Source organism: Bos grunniens, chromosome 16 (genome assembly GCF_055505025.1).
Source record: "Bos grunniens cultivar Pamir isolate PY7600 chromosome 16, Bosgru_T2T1.0, whole genome shotgun sequence".
Classification (NCBI taxonomy): Eukaryota; Metazoa; Chordata; class Mammalia; order Artiodactyla; family Bovidae; genus Bos; species Bos grunniens.
The window spans coordinates 2781471-2802438 of record NC_141180.1 but is presented as its reverse complement, the minus strand read 5'-3'; the positions used below and the strand labels follow the sequence as shown (position 1 = coordinate 2802438).

Sequence of the window (20968 nt, the reverse complement as noted above, 5' to 3'; positions counted from 1 at the left end):
TAGTGGTAAAGTGCCACCTGGGAAGGCATAGGACCACAGGCCCCTCAAATTGAGAATGTTCCATCAGAGACTTCAAAACCATGCAGATAGAAACTCTAGGCATTGTTATTATTAATCATTAGTATCATTAATATTGATAGTAATGATAAATACTAATATCAACAACATTAATGTTAATATTAAAGTGGATAGCATTCATTTAATACTACTGATAGCAGTAAGCATCAGCAACATTAATATTAGTGATGGTAGTAACCCAAAGCCTGGCCTGGCCATGCCACGGCTGATCTGCTGGGCATGTGCAGGGGGCCCACAATGTGGGAGGTGTGGGCAACTGGCAAGACAGATATATTTTACCACATGAGAACAAGTCTAGGCCAGTCAGCATCTTAAAGACATTTCAGGTCCTTTATGTACAAGCTCAGTCATTGGAAGCCATTCCCAACCCGAGCTGTATAAAGCAATTTAAGTGATGAAGGTAGCAGGCGCCGCAAGCACAAGGGATTTATTCATAAGAATATTTATGGCAAAATCCTCTGTCTGCCTGTCCCTCCTTCTATGTACGCAGAATTATAGAAAGGACTAGCGCTCCTTACAGTACGGAATTCAGGACTCATCTTAATTTTCAGTCTGTAGGGAGCTGCTGATCTCTTCAAAAGATGAAGAGCAGTGTTTAAATTGCTTTTCTTTAATCAATTCGCACATATTTGTTGGGACATTTAGCAAAATTGGAAATGGTAGAGTTGCCCAGTTTTGCCGAGCTCTAAGCTTGGAAGCAGAGCCTGCTACCGCGTTCAGGTTTCACGAGAAGCCCAGACTCAGGGTGAATCCTGAAGGTTGATCCATCATATAAGCTTCCTCCATCTCCCTCTGTGCAGGGCTGACTGGAGAAACGCTTAAGTAAGAAGAAAGCTGCAAGGTGGGGGCGGGAGCATGTACAGCTGTGGGTCATTAGCAGTAATCACGGCCCGCCGGCAGGAGAGGAAGCCGAGCGTGGTGAGTACCCCCTTTCCCCCTCTCCCTGTAAGAAGCCATCTGGCCAAGGCAGTTTCGAATAAACGCTAGTAAGGGAATTTTATTCTGTTTGACTTTATTTAAAGTCCTAGTGTAGACCACGCCTTGGCTTCGGCTTTGAAGTGTGGGACTGAAATAAAAGCACACCTCTGGGTTTGCAGCACCACGGAGTTGTCCTAAATGAGAGTTCACGGCGGGATGGGGCGCTTCTGGCCCTCCGTGGGTGAGGGAGGGGGGCAGTCACCGCGTGCCCCCGCCCCTGTGTTCTGATTGGGGTTGACTGACCAGCACTCTCCTCGCTGTCCGGTAGAAACGTCAGTGTGCTTACAATCGCCTCTTTACTTAAAAACCCTCAGCCCTAATATTTATTTAGAAATAAAAGACACTAAAGGAAATATTTTCAAGGGGAAAAAAGGAAAAAGAACCACCTCCCAGATTTCTTTTGGAGTATAAAATCTACTGATGGCTTCCCTTTTTTTTTTTTTTTTTTTTTGTCTCAAAGTTGTCTTCTATCTCACTCACCAAGGTCATTCTGTGTGAAACTTTAACATATCCAAGCAATTGTAATTACTCATGTGGTGCATGGAGCAGGACTCTGCTACATTAGATTCATCTTTTAATGCCATCTTTGACATTTTTATTCCACTTTGAGGATTGTATGGAAATATGTTCAGTTGAAACAGCCATTTGTTTGAAGACACCATTTTTGATTGGCCAGTTTTATTTATTACAGAGAAGCAAAATAATGTGTGATTCGTAATGAAATCATAGAGGCACCCTGAGTTGCCTCTTATTAGGAATGGAGTTGCTCTCTTACTATATTTTAGAACACAATTTTTATTGTGAGGTTTAACATCGAGAACCCAGTGATGTGGTGAAGATGATTTAAATACATGTGTGAACACTCAAAGTTAGTCCTTCAACTTCTCATAAGTTATATACTGGCTCAAAATTGTTGGCCTTAAAGCAACATCTCCGAGCCAGTGGGCAAAAAACAGGATGCTGCATTGTGGACCACAGATGTCCACAAATAGTCAAACACGCAAAGCCCAGCTGGCAAATGTTGTATAAAATTAGCCCAAAACTTAAGCATTCTCACCCAAAAGGAGTAATTTTAGTTCCCCAAAGAATTCCATCTGTCTTTTGCTTGAGCGTATAATATATGGTTGAGATTGGAGCAGTAGTATTGAAGATGAGAAAAGATTATGACATTCAGATAAAAAGGTGATTTATACATTTTTACCCAGGGAAAAACAGTTGCCTTGTGGCAACTTTATGTAATTTTATAGCATGTTTGTTGTATAATTTGCATTTTAAAATAGTATGGGTTGGGTAGAAAGAGAGAGTATACATCTGGTAGAAAGAAATAAGGCAAATACAACTTTAAGCTTGATTCTTTTAAGACGTTACTTAAAAGAGAAGAAGAGATTTTCTTGTTGTTTTGGTGGTAGCACTGAAGAACACATGAAATTTTATTCTCCTTCCTCTTATCTGATGTCTTTATAAGGTTATATATTTAGCCCTGCTTAAACCAATCAGTCAAGACGTGAAGCTAGAAAGCTGCTGATGGTGCCTTGATGTTCAAAACCTTTTTGTGTTGAGGACTGACTTAGTGAATTATGTCAGTTAAGAGTTTTCTCCTCGAGATCTAACTGGAGCTCGGTTTACAAAACTCAAAATGAATCCAACAAAAATAAGCTGAGAAAAGACCAGCTGTCCTCATTTGTCCCGCTGTCCTCTTTTCAAGCTATTTTTTTCCTTCGGTGGTAAAGTTTTTACTTTGGGGTTTCTGAAATGCCATAGCTAGCTGCATTTACGTTTTGAGTACCTAGTCATGTGGAAGTTTTAATTCTCTATTGACACAGCTTGGAATGACGTGTTTCTTTGAGAACGGTCCAGAGAGAATGTTCTGGATTCACAAACAGCTGATGCCACTCCTTATGTCTAAAATGGAAAAAAAAAGAGAGAGAGCGAGAGAATAAAACCTTCACAGCCACAGAGTGGTTCTGTTGCTGCTAGAATAATGTGTACAACTAAAAATGATGGGCTCATTTTGAAGGCAATGTTGTTAGAATACTCGGTTCCTGCTGTGGTGGAGGCCCTGCTGGAGAAAGGACTTGACAGAAATAAATGGTCATTGTCCAGAGATGTCGTGGCAACGTGACAGAATGAAAAGAAAGGATTGCACTTTAGAATCGCCTAGGGAAGCTCCCCCTGGGAGGAAAGGGCACTGGCGACCACTGAAGGGGGTAAAATACGGACTAGGAGCTCTGCCAGGAAAAGAAACAGCAGCTGAGAGTCTGGGGGAGCCAGTGAGTTTACACGGGTGGCCTGAGTCTGTGGGGAAGCGGGTGCTAGGCTCATCTGTGTCACCAGTCCTTGGGGCCGCTCCCACCGTGAGCAGAGGAGGGATGTAAGTGGGCAGAGCTGATGCCCTGGCTGACGATCTTCTTCACCTGTACTGGACCTGGTGCCGGGCATTCTCCCCTGCCCCTCACTCTCCCATAAAAATGCCTGTGAAGGAGCTCTGGCTCCACTGCAAACTCCATACGCTGATCTCCAGGGACAGCTTCTCGGCAGGCCCGCCCCTCCTGCTGACCCAGACTCTCATCGCCCCTGAACCCCCAACCGTTTCTGTGACTTCTTTCAGGAAGACACACAACCCTAGCTTCCTATTTTGACCATGTACTATTTGTCTACTTAAAAAATCTTCCCTTGAATGTTAAAAAAAAAAAGAAAAAAACTCAAAATGTCTAAAATCAGAGCTTTTGTTTTTTCCATGAGCTTCTGATCCTCATCTTCCCCCTCAATCAATGGTACCACCACCCTCTCCTGTCCTCTCAAGCAGTCATCCTTGACTTAACATAATCCTCTCATGCCTACATCCGGTCCATTGCCAATTCCCATTGGCTGGACTCCCAGCCAATCCACCGTCTCCTGTTTAGTGAAACCCATTATCTTGGAGAAGGCAATGGCACCCCACTCCAGTACTCTTGCCTGGAAAATCCCATGGACGGAGGAGCCTGGTGGGCTACAGTCCATGGATGGGGTCGCTAAGAGTCGGACACGAATGAGCGACTTCACTTTCACTTTTCTCTTTTCATGCACTGGAGAAGCAAATGGCAACCCACTCCAGTATTCTTGCCTGGAGAATCCCAAGGACGCCGGAGCCTGGTGGGCTGCCGTCTATGGGGTTAAACAGAGTCAGACACGACTGAAGCGACTTAGCATAGCATAGCATAGCATTATCTTGGAGGCAGGTAGCAGCTCGTCCCCGCCCCCCACCTCCCCTGTGCCCACTCATTCATCAGGCAGCATTCAGGATGATTGTGTGAAACTTTGCTTCCTGTAATCACCTTCCTTTGCTTAAAACCCCTCAGTGTCTTTTCTTTGCTCTTAAACTTAGCCCCCTTACCTCAGTCTTCAACATGCTCTGTATTTATTTTCTTAACTCACCTCCTCAGCTTCATTCCTTTCTCTTCTCCCTCTTCATTTTCTTACAGCCCCCTTGTCTTCCCTTCTGACAACATGCTGTTTTCTTAGATCCTAAACATTTCTATGAACTGAAACCAACCAGACCTCGAGACCCACGAGACCTCTACAGTTCCATCTTTTCTCTGCCCCGCTCTGAGCCCGTGGTTCTCGGTCATCCCTCTCCCTGGTGTCAGTCACGCTCACATCAGCCTTGTATCTAACATCCTTTTTATTCAGTCTGCATCCTCCCTTGCCCTTGTTGAAGCAGTGGTATGATTTGGGGATAGGGGGACTTAAGGACTCTGGATATCAGAGGACACTCACTATGTTGAGGATTTTGCTGACAGAGTTGCTGGGTTTTATTTCTAAGTCTGTCACTGATTAAATGTATGACCTTGAGAAAGGTGCTTGACCTCTCTTAAGTCTCAACACTCTCACCTATAAAATGAAGCAACGAGTTGGTGGTATAACACACGTGAGGTAGTCAACACAATTCCAGGTCCAGAGTGAGCATAAATAAACATAACCTGTAATTTTTATGTTTCAATAGGCAACTTTAGGGGGAAAAGTACCATTGTGTGTAATCACAAGAAATTCTGAAATAATATTTGATATGGGAGGAATACAAACTAAACCCTTTCAGGACAGTTAAAACCCATTTATTCAGTCCCTGTGCTTTATTGTCTCTGCACTTGAACTGTGGGTTGAGAACAATTTGCTCTGAAAATTATGACAAACTAGTGAATGCCAAAAAGCCAAATTTTCTCCAGGCTGTAATTGCAATAAATTTAAAATGTGTTCTAAGAGAGTGATACAGTGACCCGAATTCATTGAAGTCGTTCTAATTATGCTGTTGTTTATTACTCTGACAAGTGTTTTGACCACAGGATTGATATTAGAAACAAACAGAGGCTTTATTAACTGGCCATAAATTTTTAAAAATATGTGAGCTGTGTTCTGAACAAAACATGCAGCTCTTATAATTGCAGGATCATGTTTTAAAAGTTCCAAGAAATAGATAGATGATCGTTTTTATTTAAAAGGTATAAAAGGATAAAAAGGTTTAAAAGGATAAAAATATTTTCTTTGTTTGGGTTTTTTTTTTTTTTCATAATATAAAACAACAGAGTTAACTGCTCAGAGGCTGAGATAAGCAGTGAGTCCACAGGCCTCCAGCAATCCTGAGGGAATGGTGAGAGACCTTCAGTGCAGACAAAGGTGGGCGGGATTCAGGGAGAGAGAGTGAGAAAGTGCCAGCACTCGAAACCATGTGTCCATCAACAGAGGGATGGATAAAGGAGATGTGGTGCATACGTACAAGTGTGCAGGCTAAGTCACCTCAGTTATGTCTGACTCTTTGTGACCCCATGGACTGTAGCCCACCAGGCTCCTGCGTCCGTGGGATTCTCCAGGTAAGATACTGGAGTGGGTTGACATTCCCTTCTCAGGGTTTCTTCCCTGACCCAGGATCAAACCTGTGTCTCTCTTGTCTCCTGTGCATTCTTTACCACTAGCGCCACCTTACAATCTGGTATATATATACAGTGGCTTATTACTCAGCCATAAAAAGGAATGGGTGTCTGCCTTCTGCAGCAAGATGGATACAACTAGAGATGATCCTATGAAGTGAAATCAGACAGAAAAAGACAAATACTGTATGATATCACTTATATGTGTCATCTAAAAATGGTACAAATGAACGTATTTACAAAGCAGAAATAGAATCCCAAATGGAGAAAACAAACATCATTACTGGAGGAAAGGACGGGGCCGAGGAATACAATTTGAGAGCCTGGGATTCACGAGTACATAGTACTCTATGTAAAATAGAGAACTAATAAGGACCTTCTGTACAGAACAGGAAACCCCACTCAATGCTCTGTAATGGACTATATGGGGAAAGAATCTTAACAAGAGTAGATAAGTGTATAATATGTATAACCGAATCACTTTACTGTACTACAGAACTAAACATTGTAAATCAACTATGCTCCAATAAAAATTAATTTAAAAGATTTTTCTTAAAAGAAATTATGACAACAAGAGTGTGTTAATGGCTTCTTTTGAGCATTGACCACTTGGAATACTACCAAGATTTCTCATTTCTCTTAGGGACTTGACCCCACCATTTTGAAAGGGGTGGGGGGGTAGGGAGGGAAGGTAGGAAGGCACATGTGGATAGAATACATTCCTGGAGGCTCCTAAAAGCAAGGCGAGAGAGGACACTGAGGCAGACCTGCTGTCCACCCAGACCTGGGAAGTGTGGGCTGAGCCTCAGACAACACTGAGAGATGGCATTCGGAGACGGCCTTCCCCAGACACCACCTGCCCTCCAAGGGGGTGACGCTGGCGCTGACTGCAGTTCCCATTCTTGTCCATGAGCTTGTCCAGACTTTGATCTTTGAATCTAGACTTGAGCCTTTACTCACATTTCATTAAATGGGCTAAAAGCAAACAGAAAATCCTACCCAATTTAGAATGATAATGTAACTACAGCTCTCATAACATTCTTCTCTTTTTCCCTTTGTAATTTCTTTCCCCCTGAATGGTCTTGTTTTCAGCTACAAACAGCCTTTCCCAAGTGGCAAAGACATGTTTCTCTGGGTGGGATTGGTGACATCAGAGTCACCAGGGAGCTGGTGAGCCTGCAGACTCCCAGGCCCTGGCCCAGACCTATGGATCTGCTTAAGTCACTGCTACAATTTGAAAGCTCCTGGATTAAAAAACAAAAAAGCCTAAAACCTTGAAGTCTTAGTACAGCAGGGCCTGTGTCTTTGTTCATTTTTACACCCTAGAATACCAAACGAAGCTGCTGGCATATAAGAGGCAACTGGTCTATAGTTAGGAAATAAAATGAATGAACACTAGTTGAATTTTGGACACCAGGACTGATCAGGGGGGTCTCCCTGTGGCCCGCAAGTACTGTCCAGCCTAGCCTTCTGACCAAACAGGCATGTGGGGTCTCCGGGGAAGGAAGGCTGGGGAAGGGGCAGCTCCAGGGTCCCAGTTAAGTGAAAGGAGGTCGCTCTTCCGATTTGCAATGTAAATATTGAGGTAACTCCCCCAAGGACAGTCCCGCAGAGACCGAGAGAGGCTTGCAGGGGAAGCACATTCATTTTCAAATTTGCACAATTGACTGGGGAGTTCTTATAGGCTCTCAGAGGAATTTAGCCAAGTACTTAGTTGTACATTTCTGTAAACTGCTACTTCCCATGGGAGGATTTCTGCAGAGTCTACTTTTTATAATTTTCACCTAAGGAATTTCGTCAGTTGGCACTCAGATGTATCCAGAGTAATCTTAGCTAATAGGAAAGTGTTTCAATCTGCAGGTGATTTGCTAATAGCACAAATCCAACTGCTGATCCTACATTTGTGTAACACTTCATGGATTTTTAAAGATGAGCATAAAAAGATAGGAGAGTAATCACTTCAAGGTAGAGCCCCTGAAGTGCAGTTGCTGCAGTTGGGGTACCTTTTGTCTTCCTCCTCCATCTGCTTTGTGAGTTCCCTTTGCCCTCAGCTGTCCCCTCCACTGGTCTTAATGGTCCACCTGGTGGTGTGACCCAAGCCCATCGCTCACGCCACCAGGACAAGATCGACATTCCTCTGTACACACTGTGTTGTCGCCTCGTGCTGCTGTCTGGTTCTTCCCTTTTCGTGTTGTGGAATGCAATGTTTAATAATTCATCTTATACTTTGGAGGGATGTCCTCACATGCTCCAACCACTAAAGCCCAAAGAAAATACTGATATTGCAAGCCCTCTGGTGTCATGGCAGACTCCCACCAGCATCTCAACCCACTTATCAGAATCTATGATAATGATTATCTTGTCATTACCTGATGGTCAGGAGAGCAATGCCCGTGATTATCTCTGGCGATGGTAATGACAGTCTCTGGTGATTATTTTCTTGTTCCGCTAGATCTCCTATGTTCTCTTCAAGGATAATGTCAGCAATTTCTCCTCCCACATCAAAATGTCTTTCTCTTTATTATTATTGCTACAGCATCTGTAACATAGACGCATGTCCTTTTCCTTATTACAGTGAACCATTGATCCAATTTTCTTTGCCACCTAATGAGCTGTTTCTCTTTTTCCTCTTACAACAAAATGCATGGAAGATTTGCTACACTTTCTTACAGTTCTCTCTTAAACACCTTCTAACAGATTTTCACCATCACAAGTATACCAAATTTTCTAACAGATTTTCACCATCACAAGTATACCAGATTTTCTCTTCCCAAACTAGATCCAATGATCAGATTTTAATCTTCATCTTAATGATCCTAATAGAAGTATCTGACAAACACACATACTTCATATGGCTTTGAAATGAGAGTAAGTGACTTTGAAATGAGGGAAAGAATGTAGGTTGATTAGGATATGATTTTGCCAACATGAATTGGATCACAGAAAAAGCCAGAGAGTTCAAGAAAAACATCCACTTCTGCTTTATTGACTATAGCAAAATTTTGACTATGTGGATCACAACAGACTGTGGAAAATTCTTAAAGAGATGGGAATACTGGACCACCTTACCTGCCTCCTGAGAAATCTATATGCAGGTCAGGAAGCAAGAAGTAGAACCAGACATGGAACGACGGACTGGTTCCAAATTGGGAAAGGAATATGTCAAGGCTGTATATTGTCACCCTGCTTATTTAATTTATATTCAGAGTACATCATGAGAAATGACAAGCTGGATGAAGCACAAGCTGGAATCAAGATTGTTGGGAAAAATATCAATAACATCAGATATGCAGATGACACCACCCTTATGGCAGAACGCGAAGAGCAACTAAAGAGCCTCTTAATGAAAATGAAAGAGGAGAGTGAAAAAGCTGACTTAAAACTCAACATTCAAAAAACGAAGATCATGGCATCTGGTCCCATCACTTCATGGGAAATAGATGGGGAGACAGTGGAAGACGAGACAGACTTTACTTTCTTGGCTCTAAAACCACTGCAGACGGTGACTGCAGCCATGGAATTAACAGACGCTTGCTCCTTGGAAGAAAAGCTATGACCAACCTAGACAGCATATTCAAAAGCAGAGACATTACTTTGCCAACAAAGGTCCATCTAGTCAAAGCTATGGTTTTCCCAGTAGTCATATATGGATGTGAGAGTTGGACTATAAAGAAAGCTGAGTGCTGAAGAATTGATGCTTTTGGACTGTGGTGTTAGAGAAGACTCTGAGAGTCTCTTGGATTGCAAGGAGATCCAACCAGTCCATCCTAAAGAAAATCAGTCCTGAATATTCATTGGAAGGACTGATGCTGAAGCTGAAGCTCCAGTACTTTGGCCACCTGATGCGAAGAACTGACTCATTGGAAAAGACCCTGAAGCTGGGAAAGACTGAAGGCAGGAGGAGAAGGGGATGACAGAGGATGAGATGGTTGGGTGACATCACTGACTCAATGGACATGAGTTTGAGCAGGCTCCAGGAGTTGGTGATAGACAGGGAGGCCTGGTGTGCTGCAGTCCATGGGGTCGCAAAAAGTCAGACATGACTGAGCGACTGAACTGAACAAAACTCCAAATGGTGATTTTGTTTATCTGATATGAACCTTGATGCACAAAGTTACTTATACTTATCTATGAATAGCTCTAGTTAACCAAGATATTACTACTTCCTCAAAAACAGCAGAATTAATTCATCTTAACAAAGTCCATCCAGGAATTATCTTTGGAATTGAGTCTCTGTGGCTGTGTGGGTTGCTCTCTGCCTCTGCATTCCGTCCTTCCCTATTTCTGCTCTTCTTTATGGCGCAGGAAGTGACTACTGTGGGCTATGTGGGCTGGGCTCCTTACAAGCTGATTTCCAGCTGGGTTCAGACACGGAATCGTACTGGCAGGAAACCTTCCCTGGTGGCTCAGCTGGTAAAGAATCCGCCTGCAATGCAGGAGACCCTGGTTCCATTCCTGGGTCAGGAAGATCCGCTGGAAAAGGGATAGGCTACCCACTCCAGTATTCTTGGACTTCCTTGGTGGTTCAGCTGGTAACGAATCGGCCTGCAATGTGGCAGACCTGGGTTTGATCCCTGGGTCGGGAAGATCCCAACTGGCAGGAAACTGAAGGCAGAAGAGAAAGACATCAGGACATTTCTTCTCTGATCCCTCTCTGCTTGGCAGGGTGTCTTAGAGAGCAGGTATGTTCCTCCATGACATACAGCTCCTACAGAGAAGCCCCCTAGGCAGTCCACTCCCACTCAGTCTCTGTGAAACTCACGTCTCTTCTTGCTGTTTCAGCCCTATGTTATCATTACTCAAGAGTGGAGTAATAACTTCCCACTGTTGCTGGTCTGCAATTGTTTCAACATCCATTCTTTTTTCTTCTCCTCATACATCTATGAATCCCACTCTTAAAATTCCCTTTACTAGCAGAAATAGAGACACAGATGTAGAGGAACATATGGACACCAAGGAGGAATGGGAAGGGGATGAACTGGGAGATTCAGATTGACATATACCCTACTGTATATAAAACAGATAACTAATGTGAACCTACTGTGTATCACAGGGAACTCCACTCTGTTCTTTGTGTGTGTGAGCTAAGTCGCTTCAGTCATGTCCGACTCTTTGAAACGCTGGACTACAGCCTGCCAGGCTCCTCTGTCCATGGGATTCTCTAGGCAAGAGTACTGGAGTGGGTTGCCATTTCCTACTCCAGAGGATCTTCCCAATCCAGGGATCGAATTTGCTTCTCTATGTCTCCTTCCTTGGCAGGTGGGTTCTTTACCACTAACGCGACCTGGGAAGCCCACTCAGTGCTCTGTGGTGACCTAAATGGAAAGGAAATCCAAAAAAAGAGGGGATATAAGTACACATATAGCTGATCCACTTTTCTGTACAGCAGAAACTGACACAGCAGTGAAAATTAACTATACTCCAAACAAACACAACAAAACAGATTTTTAATTGCCTTTACTGAGCCACTTGAGATGAATTTTTAAATGCTAGGACTGTGGCCAATATGCAGCTACTGCTTTCAGACGTGAAAGATCTACTAATGTATCAATGACATGTTACCAACTAGGCTGATCTAAGCCTATGTCTACTGTTTCACTACCAGTGAAACACATGTAGTCATGCTCTCCAGTTCCGAGTCAATTTGATTATTTTGGAAACAGAATAGTACAGAGCCCTAAGATCAGATTCTCTGGGTTATATCCTCTAAACATAAACTCATAAAGATATTCTGTTGTTTTGTTTTGTGGCATGAAACAAATTGACTAACTTATTAGCTCTTGACTCTCACACGTAAAGTAAGGAAGGTGAACTGCCAGGAGATCTCCAAGGTGCCTTTCAAGTTTCGAGATTCTTTGGTGAAACTCATCGTAGAAGGGCTGACATTATAAAGTGTCAACAGCCACTGATCGAATTTTTTCGAGTTCCAGTGGATGGGAGTCACAGCAAGACACCAGTTGCTTTTAGTGACACTAAATGGGGCATATACAAAAGAGTAGTTTCCTGTCCACAGATGAACTGCTTTCTCTTGGCTTTTTAAATATGCTTTGTCTAGTGTGTAATCATATTTTTAATTAATATGTCCTTTTACAGGTTCTTTTCAGGAATGGTTTAACGTTAATAATTGAGGTAGATGCTATTCTAAAAATGTATTTATAAGTTATTTTGTATGATCACAATGATCATAACCAGTCTGAAAATAAATGTTATCAAGATTTCTAATCTTGAAATCGGTTGAGGAAACAAATCGCTTGAGCCCTAAACTTTCTCTGCCTTACTGTGTTGAGAGTTTCTGAGCTGCAGTATAGGGAGAGGGAACCCAGATAGGAACATCCCTAAGGAGACAGACTTGAAAATGTAAGAGACAAAGGAACTGTGTTTGCGGAGCGGAAGCCTGGAGGAAGGAAAGTCGCACAGAAACAGAATCCCTGGCGGGGGGTCGGGGGGACACATGTCTACGCACGACGGAGTCCCTTTGCTGTCCGCCTGAAACTATCACAACACAGTTAAGCAGCTCTTGTTGTGCTCAGTCACGTCCGACTCTTTGCAAGCCCATGGACTGTAGCCCACCAGGCTCCTCTGTCTATGGGATTTCGCAGGCAAGAATACTGGAGTGGGTTGCCATTTCCTTCTCTAGGGGATCTTCCTGACCCAGGCATCGAACCCGTGTTTCTTGCATCTCCTGCATTAGCAGGCAGATTCTTTATCACTGAGTCACTTCCAATATAAATTAAAAAGTTAAAAAAAAAAAATAGAATTGGTCTCAAGGAAATGGAAACAAACCAATCCTGGAGCCAAAGACTGCTACTGCTAAGTCACTTCAGTCGTGTCTGACTCTGTGCGACCCAAGAGACGGCAGCCCACCAGGCTCCCCCGTCCCTGGGATTCTCCAGGCAAGAACACTGGAGTGGGTTGCCATTTCCTTCTCCAATGCATGAAAGTGAAAAGTCAAAGTGAAGTCGCTCAGTCCTGTCCTACTCTTAGCGACCCCATCGACTGCAGCCTACCAGGCTCCTCTGCCCATGGGATTTTCCAGGCAAGAGTACTAGAGTGGGGTGCCATTGCCTTCTCCAGAGCCAAAGACTAACTGTACTTAAAACAATCAAGATGACACTGGTCAGACCACCGATGACCAGTTTCAGGATGACTGTCAGAGCTGACTGTGCTGCTTCTACATGTAGCCCCCTCCCTCAGCCTATAAACGCTCCAGCCTACTGATTGTCAGTGAGGGGGAGTTGGCCCTAGGACAGGAGTTTGCCCTCCCCCATACCCCACCCTAACCCACCCCACTCCCATTGCTGGCATCCAAAATAAAGCAAACTTTCCTTTCCACCAAAAAAAAAAAAAAAAAGAATAGAATTCTGGATGTTTGCAGGGCACTCTCCACACTTGCCTTTCAGCTGATCGATTTAAGAACGGGTGCATGAGGAGACAAGCTGGGGCCAGGCAGAGACCCGCCCGACGGGAGTCCTCAGGGCTCACACAGGGCCTGCAAGGGCTGACATTCCCACCAGCCCGCATGGGGAAACGCTGGAATACGTTAGGGGATGGAGTAGAGGACTACGAGAGTAGTGTGGCACAGAGTCATGCCAAGACTACAGGTTGCTCTAGTCTGGCCAAACAAACAGGCAAAACCTTAAAAGCGAATGTCAAATGAATCAAAATCTTTCTAAGTACCTGAACTACTCCCAGAAAAATAAAAAATGTGGGACAACTTCAAGCAGTCTCACACACATATAATCAGGAGGCTTGAAAAAAAAGAGAGAGAAATGAGTACATAAAAAATATTTGAAAAAATAATGGCTAATTTTTTCTCCAAATTTGACAAAAATTCTAAACACACAGATCAAAGAAGCCCAGTGAAGCACAAGTGAAAGTAAGTTTAGGAAGCCTGAAAGCATATCAAGCATCTTTTGGCTCAGACGGTGAAGAGTCGGCCTGCAATGCAGGAGACCTGGGTTCACTCCCTGGGCTGGGAAGATCCCCTGAAGAAGGAAATGGCAACCCACTCCAGTACTCTTGTCTGGAAAATCCCATGGATGGAGGAGCCTGGCGGGGTACAGTCCATAGGGTTGCAAAGAACTGGACATGACTGAGTGACTTCACTTCACAAGGAAAAAAGCCTGCAGAAAACACAAAGATGTGGAGGCTACTAAACAACCAGTATATCATTGAAGAAATCAAAGAGGAAATCAAAAATACCCTGAGACAAATGAAAACAGAAACACAACAATTCAAAATCTATGGGATGCAACAGAGGAAGTTTTAAGAGGTTAAGTTTTTAGCAATAGAAGCCTAATTAGGAAACAAGAAAAATCTCAAATAAACAAGCTAACCCTAACCTAAAAGAAACAGAGAGGGAACCAACAAAACTCAAAATTTGTAGAGGAAAGAAACCATAAAGATTGGAGCAGAAATAAAAGAAAAAGAGACTAAAATCAATAGAAAAGATTAATGAAAGAACTGGTCCTTTGAAAGACAAATGAAATTGAAAAACTTTTAATTAAACTTCTCAAGAATAAGAGAAGGCCTAATAAATAAAGTCAGATATGAAAAACGAGGAGTTACAACTGACACCACAGACGTGCAAACATCATCAGAGATTACTATAGGCAATTATACACCAATAGAATGGACAAGCTGGAAGAAATGGATGAATTCCTAGAAATGTACAACTTCCCGAGACTGGACCGAGAGGAAGCAGAAAATATGACTAGACCAATTACTGGTAATGAAATTGAATCAATAATAAAAACAAAAAAGACCAAATATTGTATGACTTCATTTAGACAAAACGCTGGACAAAGGCAAATTTAAACGGATAGAAAGCAGATTTGTGGTTGCCTGGAGCTATGAGTGGAAGAGGAATTAACTGTGAATTGGCACAAATGATATTCCTGGGAAATGAAAATGTTCTAAAATTCATGTATTATGATGGTTGTACCACTTGGTTGCTGCTGCCAAGTCACTTCAGTCGTGTCTGACTCTGTGCAACCCCATAGACAGCAGCCCACCAGGCTTCCCCGTCCCTGGGATTCTCCAGGCAAGAACACTAGAGTGGGTTGCCATTTCCTTCTCCAATGCATGAAAGTGAAAAGTCAAAGTGAAGTCGCTCAGTCATGTCCGACTCTGTGCGACCCCATGGACTGCAGCCCACCAGGCTCCTCTGTCCATGGGATTTTCCAGGCAAGAGTACTGGAGTGGGTACCATTGCCTTCTCTGGTACCACTTGGTAAAGTTACTCAAAATCCTTTAACTGTACATTTGAGGTGGGTAGATCTTGTGATATGTACAATTCATATCAATAAATTTGTTAAAGAATGTTAACTGGCTATATAAAGCCAAAAATACAACAGTTTTATTGTAGGATTTGTAACAAATGTAGAAGTAAAATGCATGACACTAGCACAAAGACTGGAGTGGGAAAAGGAATGTGTACTGTTGGAAGGCTCTTATCCTGTACACCAGCGATGTAATAGTGCATGCAAGTAGACTGCGATGAATTAAATACACACACCAAGGCAATGGCACCCCACTCCAGCACTCTTGCCTGGAAAATCCCAGGACGGAGGAGCCTGGTAGGCTGCAGTCCATGAGGTCGCTAAGAGTTGGACACGACTGAGCGACTTCACTTTCACTTTTCACTTTCATGCATTGGAGAAGGAAAGGGCAACCCACTCCGGTGTTCTTGCCTGGAGAATCCCAGGGACAGCGGAGCCTGGTGGGCTGCAGTCCATGGGGTCGCACAGAGTCGGACACGACTGAAGCGATGCAGTAGCAGCAGCAGCAAATACCAAAACAACAACAAAACAAAATGTTGTAGCTAATAAGCCAACAATGGTGAGATAAATTATTTTAAAAGTAGTTGATTTAAAAGGCAGATTCTGTGGGTTAAAAAAAAGAAGTAGAAATGAGACCTATAGAAAACAAATTGTAACTGATAGATTTAAACACAACCATAATGACACATATGTTAAATGTAAATGGTCTATATAGCCCATTTAAAACCCAGAGACTGTGAAATGTAGAACGTAAAAAAGCAAGACCCAATTACATGCTGCCTATAGGAATCTGTGTAAAATACAAACACAATTAAGTTAAAAGATGGAAAAATATATATCATGCTCATACTAACCCCAAAAAATCCCTGGAATGGCAATATTAATGTTAGAAAAAGTTGGTTTGAGATCATAGAATATGATCTCAAAGAGCCAGAGATAAAGAAGTTCATTTCAGTGCAAAGGCCCATTGGTGGAGAGGACATAAACAATCCTAAATGGTTATGCACTTTATAACAAAGCTTCCAAAAATATGAAGAAAATACCTCATGGAACATATGATAGGACTAGGAAGATACGGGCAGCCAACAGCTATAGTCAATACTTTTAATATCCTTCTCTTAATAATTGGTAGATGTAATATCAGTCAATCCACAGAAGACTTAAACAATGCTGTTAATTAGCTTGACCTAATTGCTATGTATAGAATATTCTACATAACAATAGCAGAATGCAGAATTACTTCAAGTATATGTATATACAAAATATTTACCAAAGAAAACTGTATTCTGACTCATTAAAAAAAATAAATTTAGAAGGACATAAATCATCAGATTTATTATCTGACTAGTTATTAAGTTAGAAATCAATGACAGAAAGCAAAAGGAAAACTGAATGAAATTAATGTGTGGGACTAAATCATTATATAGATGAAAATTTGTAACACTGAATACCTTCATTGGAAAATAAAGGTCTAAAATCAGTTACCTGTGCTACCAACTAGAGACATGAAAGAGTAAAGCAGAATGAGGAAATTATTAAGATAATTATGATAATTACATATAACAATATATTTATTATTTAATAGTTATATATGATTATACTAATTATACATTTTTTAAAGTATATATTTAAATCAGTTCAGTTCAGTCGCTCAGTCATGTCCAGCTCTTTGCAACCGCATGGACTGCAGCACACCAGGCTTCCCTGTCCATCACCAACTCCCAAACCTTGCTCAAACTCATGTCCCTAGAGTCAGTGATGCCATCCAAGCATCTCATCCTCTGCCACCCCCTTCTCCTCATGCCTTCAATGTTTCCCAGCATCAAGGTCTTTTCCAGTGAGTCAATTCTTCCCTTCAGGGTGACCAAAGTACTGGAGCTTTAGCTTCAGCATCAGTCCTTCCAGTGAATATTCAGGACTGATTTCCTTTAGGATGGACTGGTTGGATCTCCTTGAAGTCCAAGGGACTCTCAAGAGTCTTCAATACCACAGTTCAAAAGCATCAGTTCTTTGGCACTCAGCTTTCCTTATGGTCCAACTCTCACATCCATACATGACTACTGGAAAAACCATAGCTGTGACTAGACAGACCTTTGCTGGCAAAGTAATGTCTCTGCTTTTTAATATGCTGTCTAGGTTGGTCATAGCTTTTCTTCCAAGGAGCAAGCATCTTTTAATTTCAAAGCTAGAGTCACCATCTGCAGTGATTTTGGAGCCCAAGAAAATAAAGTCTTATTCTGTTTCCATTGTTTCCCCATCTATTTCCCATGAAGTTATGGGACCAAATGCCATGATCTTAGTTTTCTGAATGTTGAGCTTTAAACCAACTTTTTCACTCTCCTCTTTCACTTTCATCAAGAGGTTCTTGAGTTCTTCTTCACTTTCTGCCTTAAGGGTGGTAACATCTGCATATCTGAGGTTATTGATATTTCTCCCAGCAATCTTAATTCCAGCTTGTGCTTCATCTAGCTGGGCATTTTGCATGATGTACTCTGCATAGAAGTTAAATAAGCAATGTGACAATATAAAGCCTTGATGTACTCCTTTCCCAGTTTGGAACCAGTCCATTGTTCCATGTCTGGTTCTAACTGTTGCTTCTTGACCTGCCTACAGGTTTCTCAGGAGGCAGGTCAGGTGGTCTGGTATTCCCATCTCTTGAAGAATTTTCCACAGTTTGTTGTGATCCACACAGTCAAGGCTTTAGCATAGTCAATGAAGCAGATGTTTTTCTGGAATTCTCTTACTTTTTCTATGATCCAACAGCTGTTGGCAATTTGATCTCTGGTTCCTCTGCCTTTTCTAAATCCAGCTTGAACATCTGGAAGTTTTCTGTTCATGTACTATTGAAGCCTTGCTTGGAGAATTTTGAACATTACTTTGCTAGCGTGTGAGATGAGTGCAATTGTGTGGTAGTTTGAACATTCTTTGGCATTGCTGTTCTTTGGGATTGGAATGAAAACTGACCTGTTACAGCCCTCTGGCCACTGGTGAGTTTTCCAAATTTGCTGACATACTGAGTGCAGCACTTTCACAGCATCATAGGATTTGAAATAGCTCAGCAGGAATTCTATCAGGTGTACTTGCTTTGTTGATAGAGATGCTTCCTAAGGCCCACTTGACTTCACACTCCAGGCTGTCTGGCTCTTGGTGAGTGATCACACCATCATGGTTATCTGGGTCATTAAGATATTTTTTGCACAATTCTTCTGTGCATTCTTCCACCTTTTCTTAATATCTTCTGTTTCTTTTAGGTCAGTACCATTTCTGTCCTTTTTTGTGCTCATCTTTGCATGAAATATTCCCTTGGTATTTCTAACTTTATTTTATATTTTATTATATATTTTATATTTTCTTTAAATAAATGTAGTATAATATAAAACGTAATATTCTCTGTTATTTTTAGAGAAAAATCAATAAAAAACCACAATTTTTTCTTTGAAAAGATCAAGAATATTGATGAGACGTTAGCAAGATGTTATAAAATAAAAAAAGACAGAAATTGCCTATATCAGGCTGGGGTCATTACTAGAAAGCCCACAATTAACACCTGTTACAGTAATTGAATCTATAGATGAAAACTTTCCAAAATGGAAATCTCCAGCATATAGTTTCATCAGTGAATTCCACCAAATATTTAAGGAAGAAATTATAACAATTCTATATAAACTCTTTCATAAATGTGAGATAAGAATACTTCTCAAGCCATTTACCAAGGGGAGTATCAACTGGATACCAAAGTAAGACAAAGAAAATATGAGTAAATAAAACTGAAGATCATTAGCCCTTATGAAGATAGATAAATTCCAAAGAAAAATTTGGCAAATTGGATCCAGCATTATATTGAAAGGATAATATTCATAACCAAGTGAGGTTTATCATAGAATATAAGACTAGTTCATCATTTAAAACTTGATTAATATAATTCACCATATCAACAGCCTGAAGACAAAAAATATTCAACCTAATAGAAGAGCAAAAAAAAAAAAAAAGACACAATTCAACACATACTGAAAGTAAAAAATTAGCAAACTAAGAAAATATAAACTTTCTCAATTTGGTAGGGCGTATTTGCAAAAAGCTTACAGCTAATATCATACTTAATTGTGAAAGAATTATTTCCCAATAAGATCAGTAATAAGCAAATACGTCATCTCACTATTCCTGTTCAATATTATACTGGGAACCATAGGCAGCAGAATCTTAACAGAATGAGATAAAAGGCAGACAAATTGGTAAGAAATAAAATTATCTCTATATGTAGGGGAATAATTTTCTATGTAGAATTTTTTTTTTAAGTTACAAAATTGCTACTAGACTTTTTAAGTGAGTTTAAAGTTTTTCAGGACAAAAGTTCAGGTAAAAAGTATTTCTGTGTGCTAGCAATGAATATGGAGAAGGCAATGGCACCCCACTCCAGTACTCTTGCCTGGAAAATCCCATGGACGGAGGAGCCTGGTAGGCTGCAGTCCATGGGGTCGCTAAGAGTCAGACATGACTGAGCAACTCCACTTTCACTTTTCACTTTGATGCATTGGAGAAGGAAATGGCAACCCACTCCAGTGTTCTTGCCTGGAGAATCCCAGGGACGGGGGAGCCTGGTGGGCTGCCACCTATGGGGTCACACAGAGTCAGACACAACTGAAGCGACTTAGCAGCAGCAACAGCAATGAATAGTTGGAAATTTAAAAGAGCATCAAAATATATGACGTACTTTGGAATAAATCTAATAAATTCTGTGCAAAATCTGTATTCAGAAAAGTATGATATACTGACAAAAGAAATCAGAGTTCTAAATAAATGGAGAGATAGACTATGTTCATGAATCATGAAACCCAGTATCATTAATATGCCAATTCTTCCCATGGTTATCTATAAATTCAATGTAAATTCAGTCAAAATTCCATCAGAGTTTTCTGGTGGAAGTTGATGACTTAATTAAAATATTTACATCAAAAAGGCAAAGGAATAAGAAGAGTCAAAACAATTTTGTAGAAGTAAAAAATTGGAAAATTCATACTACCTCCAACTTCAATTCTTTAAGATAGATTACAAAAATTGTAGTAAGCAAGATAGCATGGTATGATGAAGGTAAAGATTTATAGATCAACAAAATGGAATCGTGTCTAGAAGTAGATCCACATATATATGATAAATTGATTTTTCAACAAAACATCAAAGGAAATTCAATGGAGAAAGAATAATTTTTTCAACAAATTATGATGTTTCAATTGGATATTCACATTTTTTTAATTGTGATTATATATATATTTTTAATTTTATTTTATTTTTAAACTTTACATAATTGTATTAGTTTTGCCAAATATCAAAATGAATCCATCACAGGTATACATGTGCTCCCCATCCTGAACCCTCCTCCCTCCTCCCTCCCCCCTCCCCATACCATCCCTCTGGGTCGTCCCAGTGCACCAACCCCAAGCATCCAGTCTCGTGCATCGAACCTGGACTGGCATCTCGTTTCTTACATGATATTTTAGATGTTTCAATGCCATTCTCCCAAATCTTCCCACCCTCTCCCTCTCCCACAGAGTCCATAAGACTGTTCTATACATCAGTGTCTCTTTTGTGTCTCGTACACAGGGTTATTGTTATCATCTTTCTAAATTCCATATATATGCGTTAGTATACTGTATTGGTGTTTTTCCTTCTGGCTTACTTCACTCTATAATAGGCTCCAGTTTCATCCACCTCAATAGAACTGATTCAAATGAA

The 20968-nt window shown here is 41.2% G+C and overlaps 1 long non-coding RNA gene across 1 annotated transcript in view; it reads left to right on the top strand.

Moving 5' to 3' along the window:
* Positions 1 to 878: 878 nt before the first annotated feature.
* LOC147356041 (uncharacterized) overlaps positions 879 to 20968 on the top strand; it is a 50955-nt gene continuing 30865 nt past the window's right edge. The window contains exon 1 of the long non-coding RNA XR_015142998.1: positions 879 to 996. This is a non-coding gene — a long non-coding RNA (uncharacterized LOC147356041). The remainder of the gene's footprint in view (positions 997 to 20968) is intronic.